We start from the raw sequence: 10693 nt of genomic DNA, 5'->3' as shown, positions 1-10693 counted from the left end.
TAGAAAAAGGTGAAACCATTGTTTTACAGCTGCCAAACCACATAATTACAACCCGAATCACGGTAAAACCATAATCAATTGTATGGTAGACCCACCTTTTGACCATAGTGCAATATTGTATGATGATGGTTAAACCATGTCAAAGTACTGTCTAGCCATGGTTTAACCATGGTTTACCACGGTTAAACTATAGGTTTAGCATGGGTAAACCATGGTAACCATGGTTAAAAGGTGTTAAATTGGAACGCACTTACCATGACATTACTATGGCATAACCATGGTCACAATTATGTTTTTACCATAGTTTAACCATGGTTAAGAAAGTATAAAACCATGGTAAAGAGAAGGTGAAACCATGGTTAGAAAAAGGTGAAACCATTGTTTTACAGCTGCCAAACCACATAATTACAACCCAAATCACGGTAAAACCATAATCAATTGTATGGTAAACCCACCTTTTAACCATAGTGCAATATTGTATGATGATGGTTGAACCATGTCAAAGTACTGTCTAGCCATGGTTTAACTATGGTGTACCACGGTTAAACTATAGGTTTAGCATGGGTAAACCATGGTAACCATGGTTAAAAGGTGTTAAATTGGAACGCACTTACCATGACATTACCATGGCATAACCATGGTCACAACTGTGTTTTTACCGTACTATAACCACGGTTAAGAAAAGGTGAAACTATGGTTAAGAAAGTATAAAACCATGGTAAAGGGTAGGTAAAACCATGGTAAAGCGAAGGTGAAACCATGGTTAGAAAACGGTGAAACCATTGTTTTACAGCAGCCAAACCACATAATTACAACCCAAATCACGGTAAAACCATGATCAATCATATGGTAAAACCACCTTTTAACCATTAGTGCAATATTGTATGATGATGGTTAAACCATGTCAAAGTACTGTCTAACCATGGTTTAACCATTGTATACCACGGTTTAACCATAATGTGCCACAGTTAATCGATGGTTTCATTGTAGATAAACCATGGCTACCATGGTTTAACCGTGGTTACAACCTTGTTTTTATTGTGGTAAATCCATCGTTTCAAAGTGTCTTTACTATGGTTAAGAAAAGGTGAAACAATGATTTAAAAACAGAAACAGCGATAACAAAAGGACCTTGGACCAGCAAATTTGACTGTTATATTGGGAATCTCTGTATATTGAGTTTCTAGTGTATCAGCGAAAGAAAAGAGTCAATTAAAATACAGTTACAATGTACACATTCGGCTACATCATCAAAGAGCCACATTGGTGATGGTATAATAAGAAATTACATTTAAAATTGTAGGTCAGTCAGACAGATAATATGACAGAGGTCATATTCCACACTACACATCGCCACTTATTGTATCAATCAGTGAGTGATCACACAATGACCTAAAAAGGGACAAAATGCAAATCAGTGTTAAGAACAACGCAATGAAAACTTTTAATAAAAATAAAGTCAAACACATCTAATACAGTACTACATGTACAGCTCTGGAAACATTACCCAAGTTAGCTGACAAAAGAGGCAAGTCTTTATACATGGCAGGTTTGAATACATATCTATAAAAGAACCCACATAAATTTTAATACATTCTTTATAAATTTTGTACTTTTCACACAAACAGTTAGCACAGATATGGCAAGCTAAACTAAGTAAGGAATGTATACATGTACTCATGAAAACTGTTTTATTACTGCTGATTTCATATAACTGATTTGGCCAAGAAGACATGTTAGAAAGACTTTATACAAAAAACAAAAGAAAATAACTAGATGGATTCTCGACTGCACACAGTCGAAATTTATGCCTCCGCCATTGCCACTAGATCAGAAATATGTTGCACAGGTAATTTCCCATAAATCTTCAAATTTGTTCTATTCTTTTTATATTAAATAATTTATGCCTTATCCCAACATAAATAAACACTGAATGTTCAGTGCATGTTTGAGCTGCTAAGAAAAAAATTTACAGGCCGGCTCGGGTAGAAATCGAACCCACGACCTTCTGGTTATCAGACAGGCGTCATACCACTTGACCACCGAGAAGCCCGATGGCTGGTAGCTGGTTTGATTCACATAATAGCAGCAGGTACAGTACTGTGTTGATATATCACATAATAGCAGCCAATAGCCATCGGGCTTAATTCCTGGTGGTCTAGTTGTATGACGCCTGTCTAGTAACCAGGAGATCGTGAGTTCGATTCCTACCATAGCTGGCCTGAACATTTGGTGTTCACTTATATTTGGATAAGGCAAAAATTATTCAATAAAATTAAATCTACCCAACGGAAAACCTTGATTGATATTTTCTATTATCATATTGATCACTCTCATATATGCATCCAAGAACCATTAATATTGAATCTACAAGCAATTGTGACAAGAGACATGAACTCTTAGACCTTTGAACTTCTCAAGTCAATGTCATAATGGTTGCATTGTCCATATTTGAAATTGATCTATCGAAGTCTTTGGTTTATCACAAGAACAATTTCATGCATACACTGACCTACAATCAAACTTGATATATGAAAATAATTTTTAGTATTCATAAAACACAAGAAAATTACTAAATGGATAAAAAAGTTGTAAGTATATGACCTTTATGACCTTTGAACTTGGCCCTGCAACCCCCCCCCCCCTATATCAAGCATATATGTACCAAGTTTGGAGTTACTTCCTCTAACATTCCTTTAGTTACACAAGAACAAGATATATTAAGGCATACTGACCTCTGTGACCTTTGACCATGTGACCCCAAAATCCAATCAGATCATTCTCCCTCTATTATGTATATAAAGAATGTACCAAGTTTGAAGTTATTAGCTCCAATGGTTAAGTTATCACAAGAACAGGACATTTTAAGGTATATAACGACCTCTGTGACCTTTCACCCGTGACCATAAAATCAAAACAAAGTATTATCCCCCCAGGATATACCCTCATACCAAGTTTGATGTAAAACCACTCCACGGTTCTTGAGATTTCGACAAAACAAAACGGGACGGACGTACGGACGACCCGAAAACGTAATGCCTCCGGCCACTTCGTTGGCGGAGGCATAAAAAATCTTAAATATTCTAAATAAATTAAGAGTTAGCACAGATATGTCAAGCTTAATTAAGTATGGAATGCAGAATGATGTCATATACTCCTGAAAACTGTTTTTTTTTTGCTGTTGATCTTATAAGATTTGGTTTGACTGAGAAGACAAGGTAGAAAGACTATATGTATATACCAAAAAAAATCCCTGAATAAACTAAATAAATTAATGTACTTTTCACACACAGAGGTAGCACAGATATGGCAAGATTAAAGGACAAGTCCACCCCCCCCCCCAAAAAAAAAAAAAACCTTGATTTGAATAAAAAGAGAAAAATTCAACAAGCATAACACTGAAAATTTCATCAAAATCGGATGTAAAATAAGAAAGTTATGACATTTTAAAGTTTTGCTTCATTTCACAAAACGCTTATATGCACACCTCAGTCGGTATGCAAATGAGGGAACTGATGACATCACTCACCCACTATTTCTTTTGTATTTTATTATATGAAGTATGAAATATTTTGATTTTCTCGTCATTGTCATGTGAAATGAAGTTTCATTCGTCCCTGAACACGTGGAATTCAATTATTTTAACATTTTGTGCTTCAGGCAAGGAGGTCCTAATCATCAAATTCGTAAAAATTGAAATATTGTATAATTCAAACAATAAAAAACAAAAGAAATAGTGAGTGACATCATTGGCTCACCTAGTTGTGCATATCACTGTTTTGTTGAAAATAAGCGAAACTTTAAAATTTCATGCTAGTTTGATTTTTCTCTATTTATTCAAATCAGCATTTTCCTGGGGTGGACTAGACCTTTAATTTGAAGATTAGAGACATTGAGTCAAATTTTCAAAAACAGTCAATGAAACATACACTACTTAATTCATCCTCTTCCCAGTGATACATGCTAGCAGGTTCTACATCCATATTTCATACTGTTAAGGTGACATTGCATTAACAAAGATATTACCTGAATTTCACAAATTTACTTTCGAGCTACATATTCCAAAATATATCCAGATCATCTCCTATAGTGGTACATGTTAGCACCAAGTTTCACATTTATATTTCAAATTGTTAAGGTGACAATGTGTTTAAACAAATAAATTTCACAAATTGACCTTTGACCTACATATTCCAAAATCCATTCAAATCGTCTTCCTAATGATGGTACATGTTAAACACCAAGTTTTTACATCCATACCTCAAGCTGTTTAGGTGATATTGCTTTGACAAGAAAATAACCTGAATTTTACATACAAGGACCACATATGAAGTTCACACCTTACGCAGTCTTGAATAAATTAAGTTTATGAGCAAGTTTGGATAATCCATGTGGAGTTAGAAGTTTCCAATACATTCTGTAAATCACTGTAATAGGGAAACATTGAGTAAGCAACTCTATCAACGTCCGTCAGCATTCAATCAATCTCGGGATATTCAGTATATTTCCAAATCTGGTGAGAAAACTCTGCATAGATTACCTGATCCTCATCAAAGAGCCAAGGATACTTCAGTCGGTCATCAGTGATCCTTGGCCGAGGGACAGAATTTATGATCCATGCCCTTCTGTCTGCCAGTGTCTTCTGCATGCAGAACTCAACTCTCTTGAAGTCTGGCTGCCTTTTTTTCAGTGCTCATCCACTCTATGTGCCTTGCAACAGTGTCAGATTTGGAAAGAATAAAAAATTATACTTAAAAAAAGAAAAAACAAAGAATAAAAAATTATACTTAAAAAAGAAAAAACAAATAGATTTAGAATCCTCATTCATTTAGTTTCTGTCAAATCACTTTTCATCCGAGTCCTTAATAGATATTTACAGCAAATTTTACTATAATAGCAAGTTTTATGCAACGACACGCCAGTCTTGTTGCCAAAGACAAGAACAGAAAAGCTCCACTTGGTCACACTTTGCGACTATCTGTCACAAACACACTGTACCAGTTAACATTTGGTGAAAGACCATAGCAGAACCATATACATGCGAATTAGACTAAAAAATTAACTTTAGGTAAAATCTAACAGAGAAATGCATTACAAAATGTCACAACAATGTAGCCACTGTAAGATTCCTGCATCAATAGTGATACTCAAACATTAGTAAGTTATAATGCAAGAAATATTCTCATATTTTATGCATTTACTCACATTTACTTAATTCATCAACTCTTAAGGTGCCCCATACACGTTTAAAGCGTTTTTACTGGCCAAGTTCTAATCCTCTTTAATAATCCTTCTGGTTGAGTCTCATATATAACTATGTCATGTGAAAAAGAGAAATGCCTTTAAGTTTGGCCATTATCAAGTAATATATTTATCTAGAAGGATGAATCAATTGCCAAAGAAATTAAATGGCATGCACTTGGGCAAGACTATGGCACATTGAGAGTTAATTGGGGTTTCTGTTTGGTACCAGATACTTACTCTCCACCATTCACCAGTTGCTGTGCACCGAGGACCACAGGTAGTTTGTAATTTTTACTCTCAATGGCCCTGTCACAAGTTCGTCCTCTTCCATGTCTGCAAAATCGTAGAATTTGTCTTGCCATGTCTACAGGAAAAATATCTTCTTCTTTCACTCCAAATGTTGTGCACACCACCCTAAGCAGCTCCTGTTTTGAGGTCTCCTCTGACTTGTTGGTTACCAACACCCTTCTTTGATTTTGGCCATATATCAATAAAAATTTGTACCTGGAATGAAAAGTAATTGATTTTCTTACTAAACCTGAATTTTGAATAAATAATGTATGCAAAGAGCTTTCAGGATAAATGTGTGTAATCAAAAGATATTGCATGTACATGGACACAAATATTCAGTTTTTGCCTCGATGCAAGAGGCAAACAAGATATATTCCAATGTTTGTCTGGGTTTGGTGATACATATTCCATTCATTTATCTTTTTTTCTAGTATTAGTTTCCTGTCTTCGAATATTAGTAAAATTGAAGGGATGGTCCAGGCTGGAAATATTTATATCTCAATAAATAGAAGAAAATTTACAGAGCAAAATGCTAAAAATTTAATCAAAATCGAATAACAAATAAAGTTTTTGAATTTCAAATGATATTATTCCGGTGAAACAGTTCTAGGCATGTCTTTATGAATATTCATTAGGTTGGCTGGTGATGTCATATCCCCACTTGTTCTTTTGTGTTTTATTATGTGAAATTTGGTTTAATAAAAAAAATTGCTACCAAGAACTAAAACAATTGGATTGACAACTGATTAAGTGGACTAGTTATTTATTGCCTCAACTTATTTCATCATAATGGAGACACATCATTTACACATGTATGAAAAAATGAAACATTTACGATGTCATGTAATGACATAAGAAAAAATTGAGATGTGACATCATCAGCCCACCTATTGAATATTCATGATGATGTGCATATTCCAAAAAATATTGATAAACTTTGAAAATCAATAACTTTGTTATTTGATATCCAAGTTTGATGAAATTTTCAGCATTTTACTCTGTGAATTTTACTCCATTTATATACTTTTAGATATAAATATTTTCAGCCTGGACCATCCCTTTAACTTCCCGCTACCAGGAAAGAAAATTGTATTGTAGTCTATTAAAAATTTTGATTTGAAATTAAAATACAGTACTATTACGACACAACGGTCCAGCGATGGTATTTCCATTTTTCATCACATGAAATTTCATTCATTTCATAATAACCAACCATACTTAAAATTCATACAAATTTCAGACAATTCCACTATTAGTGACACATATGGAACAACACTTCCTAAATTAATAACTTAACCCATTTGTGACGAAATTCCACATTACGTGGTTTGGCCTCGGATTTTTCATGAATAGTTGTAGGGCCTATATATGAAAATACCAAGGAGACTCGAAAGTAAACACTAGAACTATTGGCATTACTTTTCTTTTGGTAACAATCATCGCCGCTATGGCTAGGGAAATGCGCATATCTTTCAGTTGTGTACAACTGTGTAGATCTACTATCGTAATGTGTATGCATGCTGTAGAAATCGTCGAAACAAGGAGCCAGACACGTTCCCACAACCACACTCTGAACTTACCAAAAAAAAAACAGATTTTCACATGGAAAAACATATACAGACATATGAATTGTACTCCCGCTTAAAAATAAAGGATTTATTAAAATATACTACTTTGCAGCTAGCTGATCCATTGATCAAGTATTACTAATTAAATGAGGACTAATTAACCCGCAGTAGCAGAGTCTGTAGCCTAGGCCTAGAGACTAGACCCATCAAAAAAAAAAAGAATACAGATCAGTGGACTGAATGGGCAGTTTATAATCACTCGCGTCGCGTTCTGGTTCGTAATCACTCGCGTTTTGAATTTTTGGCGATTTTTTTTATTTCGGTGCGATTTTTTTTTAACGGTGTCTTCAATGTGACAGACATGCAGGGAAATTTGAGTTTCGTTTTAAGGACGTTCCACAGTTAAAGTGAAATCCATGTCATTTTCACCAAACTTTGCACATAGATACTTTAGAACCTTAATATTCGAAATATGCAAAAATTAACATAGGTCCATGTGCTTGATTTTTTGCTATAGAGCTTCAAAGTTCACCCAAATTGATGTTCTTAAGAATTGCACATTCAAAAGAATTTGGCATTTTTAGACCGCCCAAGATTACTACAATGAGTTTAAACCTCCATTACTCAGTCAAAATACATGAAAAAGTCATCAAATTTCGCAAGAGAGTTAATAATTGTATCGTTAGAATGGAGAATCTATTAATAGTGCTATTTGTTTGCAATTTTAAGTTTAACAGCACTGTCATTTCTTAAAAATGGCATAAAAGATAACAAAATCCCAATCTAAAAAATGTAAAATTTCAGTAACAAACTACAAACGTACAATAAATGCTGCACTTTATTCAAAATCCATGTCATTTTCACCAAAGTTTGCAGAGTTGTAGAGGAAGGTATACCTAAGAGGTACAAACATTAAAAAATAGGGGTTCATGTGCTTGTTTTTAAACTATCAACATTTTTATTAGAGCAAATGTGCTTTTTAAAACACAAAAAATGGGCCGAATGCTTAGTATCTATGTGAAGAAAAAATCAAAACCACTCTACCATTTATTCAAACTCGGGGTAATATTCGTGATTCTTGGCAGCACTGCAGAGTAAAGTATTTTGAAATTATAGAGAATATTTTTTTGAATGGTCCATGGAATAATTCAATTTTTTAGCTTCATGAAATAACGCATCGGATCTGCAGTTAAAGTGCAGAAGATGAGAAAAATCAGCTCATACCCGCAGCTAATTAATCACCTGTTCATCCATTGTGACGTCAGCGCGCAGAGTGTTAACTATGCGCAGATCATAATGCGCACAAATATAACTGTGGAACGTCCTTAAGCCGGCAATTAAGTGCCTTAAAATAAAATGTACTCGACTACTGTTCTAAGTACCAAGAATAGATAACAAGCTTGATCCGCCCCAGACAGCTGGCAGCAGTCTGTTTCGAGGAGTTTTTTTCAAACATTTTTAATTTTTTTTAAATTTCTCTGTATTTGGTGAGTGGAGCCAACGGAGTTCAGCGGAACAACCAACATAATAATACATAGACACAAAGACCGAAGCTTTTGGTCAATATCAACGAACGTAGAGGGCAGCAACACACAAGCGTGTTGCTCTAAGGAAGGTCAACTCCGCTCGAATTTTGTGACCACTCTAAAAAATAAAAAAAAACTGATATCACACACACACACAATTATTTGGATAAAGGAACAATTTTGTTGGTCCCTCAGACTTCTTTATAACCAGAGTACACTTTACTCCCCCTCCTACTTCTCTTTCTTCTCAGTCTTCTTTTTATTCCCATTATTATATGTCATCTTATTCTTCTCCCTGTTCTTCTACTTCTCAATTTCTTCCCTTTCTCCTTATTGTTCATCTCCCTTCTCACTTCTTCCTTTTCTCTTCTCAGTCTTCCCCTTTATTTTATCTTCTCTTTCTCTTCTTCTACATCCTCCCCTCAATTTTCTCTTTTTAGTTTCATATTTACCTCCTTATGTCCTCCATCTTCTTTTTTCTTCTTCTACTTCTCCTCCTCCTTCCTTCTTGCTTTTCTTCTTCAGCACTTTTTTCCTCCCTGATTTTTACGTTAGTGTAGAATAATTCACAAAGAAAGGGAGAAGGAAATACATAGTGATATTATGAAATTGTAGCACCTCACTATGCTTTATAAAGAATACCACAGACTTCAGGAAAATCCTCCAAAGGCAAAGCTAAATCGAGAGTAGCCTTTCCTCCTTTTTCTTCTTTATTCCTTTTCTCCTTTCTTTCTCCTTTTTTCCTTGCTTCTTTCTTTCTGTCTGTCTTTTTTCTTTCTTTCTCTTTTCTCCCTCTTTCCCTTCCTTTCTCCCCCCCCCCTCTCTCTTTTTTTAGGGGGAGCCCCCCCCCCGCTTCCGCCGCCTATGGCTCTAAGATTTAAGATGTGGAATGTGATTATGTTAAAACAGTAGTCAAAATTTGCTTGTTATCTTAAAACAGTGGTCGAGAACGTTTTATTTAAGGCACTTACCAGCTTAAAATAAAACGAAACTCGAATTTCAATATTATTTTATTTTTCCAGTACGTTTGTTCCATTGAAGACACCGTTAGAAAAAAAATCGCACCGAAAAAAAAAAAATCGCCAAAAATCAAAAACGCGTGTGATTACCAACCCGACGCGAGCGATTACGAACGCGAGTGAATATAATAAGCCACTGAATGCTGTTGCCATTCAAAAGTATAACATTAATTAGGACCACCGACACCGTACTCTAACCGTTAACGTAAACTTTAAAAAGTTAAAGTATAGATCTAGATCTAGACCCTAGTCGATAGTCTAACGTTAATTAAGCCAGTAGGAGATCTAGTACAAAATTTTTCTTCATACTCGATGGCAGCCAACAAGTTTTTTTTTCAGGTAGGCCAAGCGCTAGCCTAAGTTAGGCCTAGGCTAGGGCCGGGACTAGGCTACGAGTACGACGTGTTCCACCATAATAATAAATCTAGTCCAAAGGCAAAGTCCAAGGCAAGCTCAAGCCTATAATATATAGCCATAAATAACTTTTAGGCCCTACATGTAGCCAGCCCCAATGCCTGGCTTCAACTTCAAGTTGAAGTCAGAATACATTTCTAGACCCATGCAACACTCCTAATCAAAATAAATGCAGCAACATTACAGACTAAGCCTAGGCAAACTCTTGAAATAATCCACTGCACTGACAGTGACACTGCCTGCTGCAGAGTGCAGTACAGTACGGTACTACTAGGGCTTGGTACGGTACGCGCACAATCCGCCGAGTGTTCAATTTCCGAGTCATGCAAGGCCAAGGAGGTGCCAGGAGCTCGGAGTGGACTAATTCACGAGAATGCCCAACAGATTACTGATTAGATAAGCTTACTTACCGTTAACTATCTCCTGACAGTTCCATAATTTGTCTGTTCTCCTATAGTTTCAGTTAAAAAATTAGTTGAATGCAGTTAATTGCCTGAATTTCATGAACTTGAAGCTTAGCTAGCCCTTGGCCTTCGAATAAACGCGAAGCATTAAGCTGATTGTATCTGCACGGCGTACGTGTGTGTGTGCATTTGTCTATGGTGTGTATAGCATACAGTACATGTGCGGG

At 35.5% G+C, this 10693-nt stretch overlaps 1 long non-coding RNA gene across 1 annotated transcript; it reads right to left on the bottom strand.

The window, feature by feature from the left end:
- Positions 1–1420: 1420 nt before the first annotated feature.
- LOC135155136 (uncharacterized) lies at positions 1421–10619 on the bottom strand. Its single transcript, XR_010294483.1, has 3 exons — positions 10473–10619; positions 5482–5748; positions 1421–4710 (listed from the first exon to the last, which is right to left on the bottom strand). It is a non-coding gene; the product is annotated as an uncharacterized LOC135155136 (long non-coding RNA).
- Positions 10620–10693: the final 74 nt, after the last annotated feature.

This window comes from Lytechinus pictus, chromosome 8, assembly GCF_037042905.1.
Source record: "Lytechinus pictus isolate F3 Inbred chromosome 8, Lp3.0, whole genome shotgun sequence".
NCBI classification, from domain to species: domain Eukaryota; kingdom Metazoa; phylum Echinodermata; class Echinoidea; order Temnopleuroida; family Toxopneustidae; genus Lytechinus; species Lytechinus pictus.
Note: the sequence above shows the minus strand (reverse complement) of the source record. Positions and strands in the feature narration are given on the sequence as shown.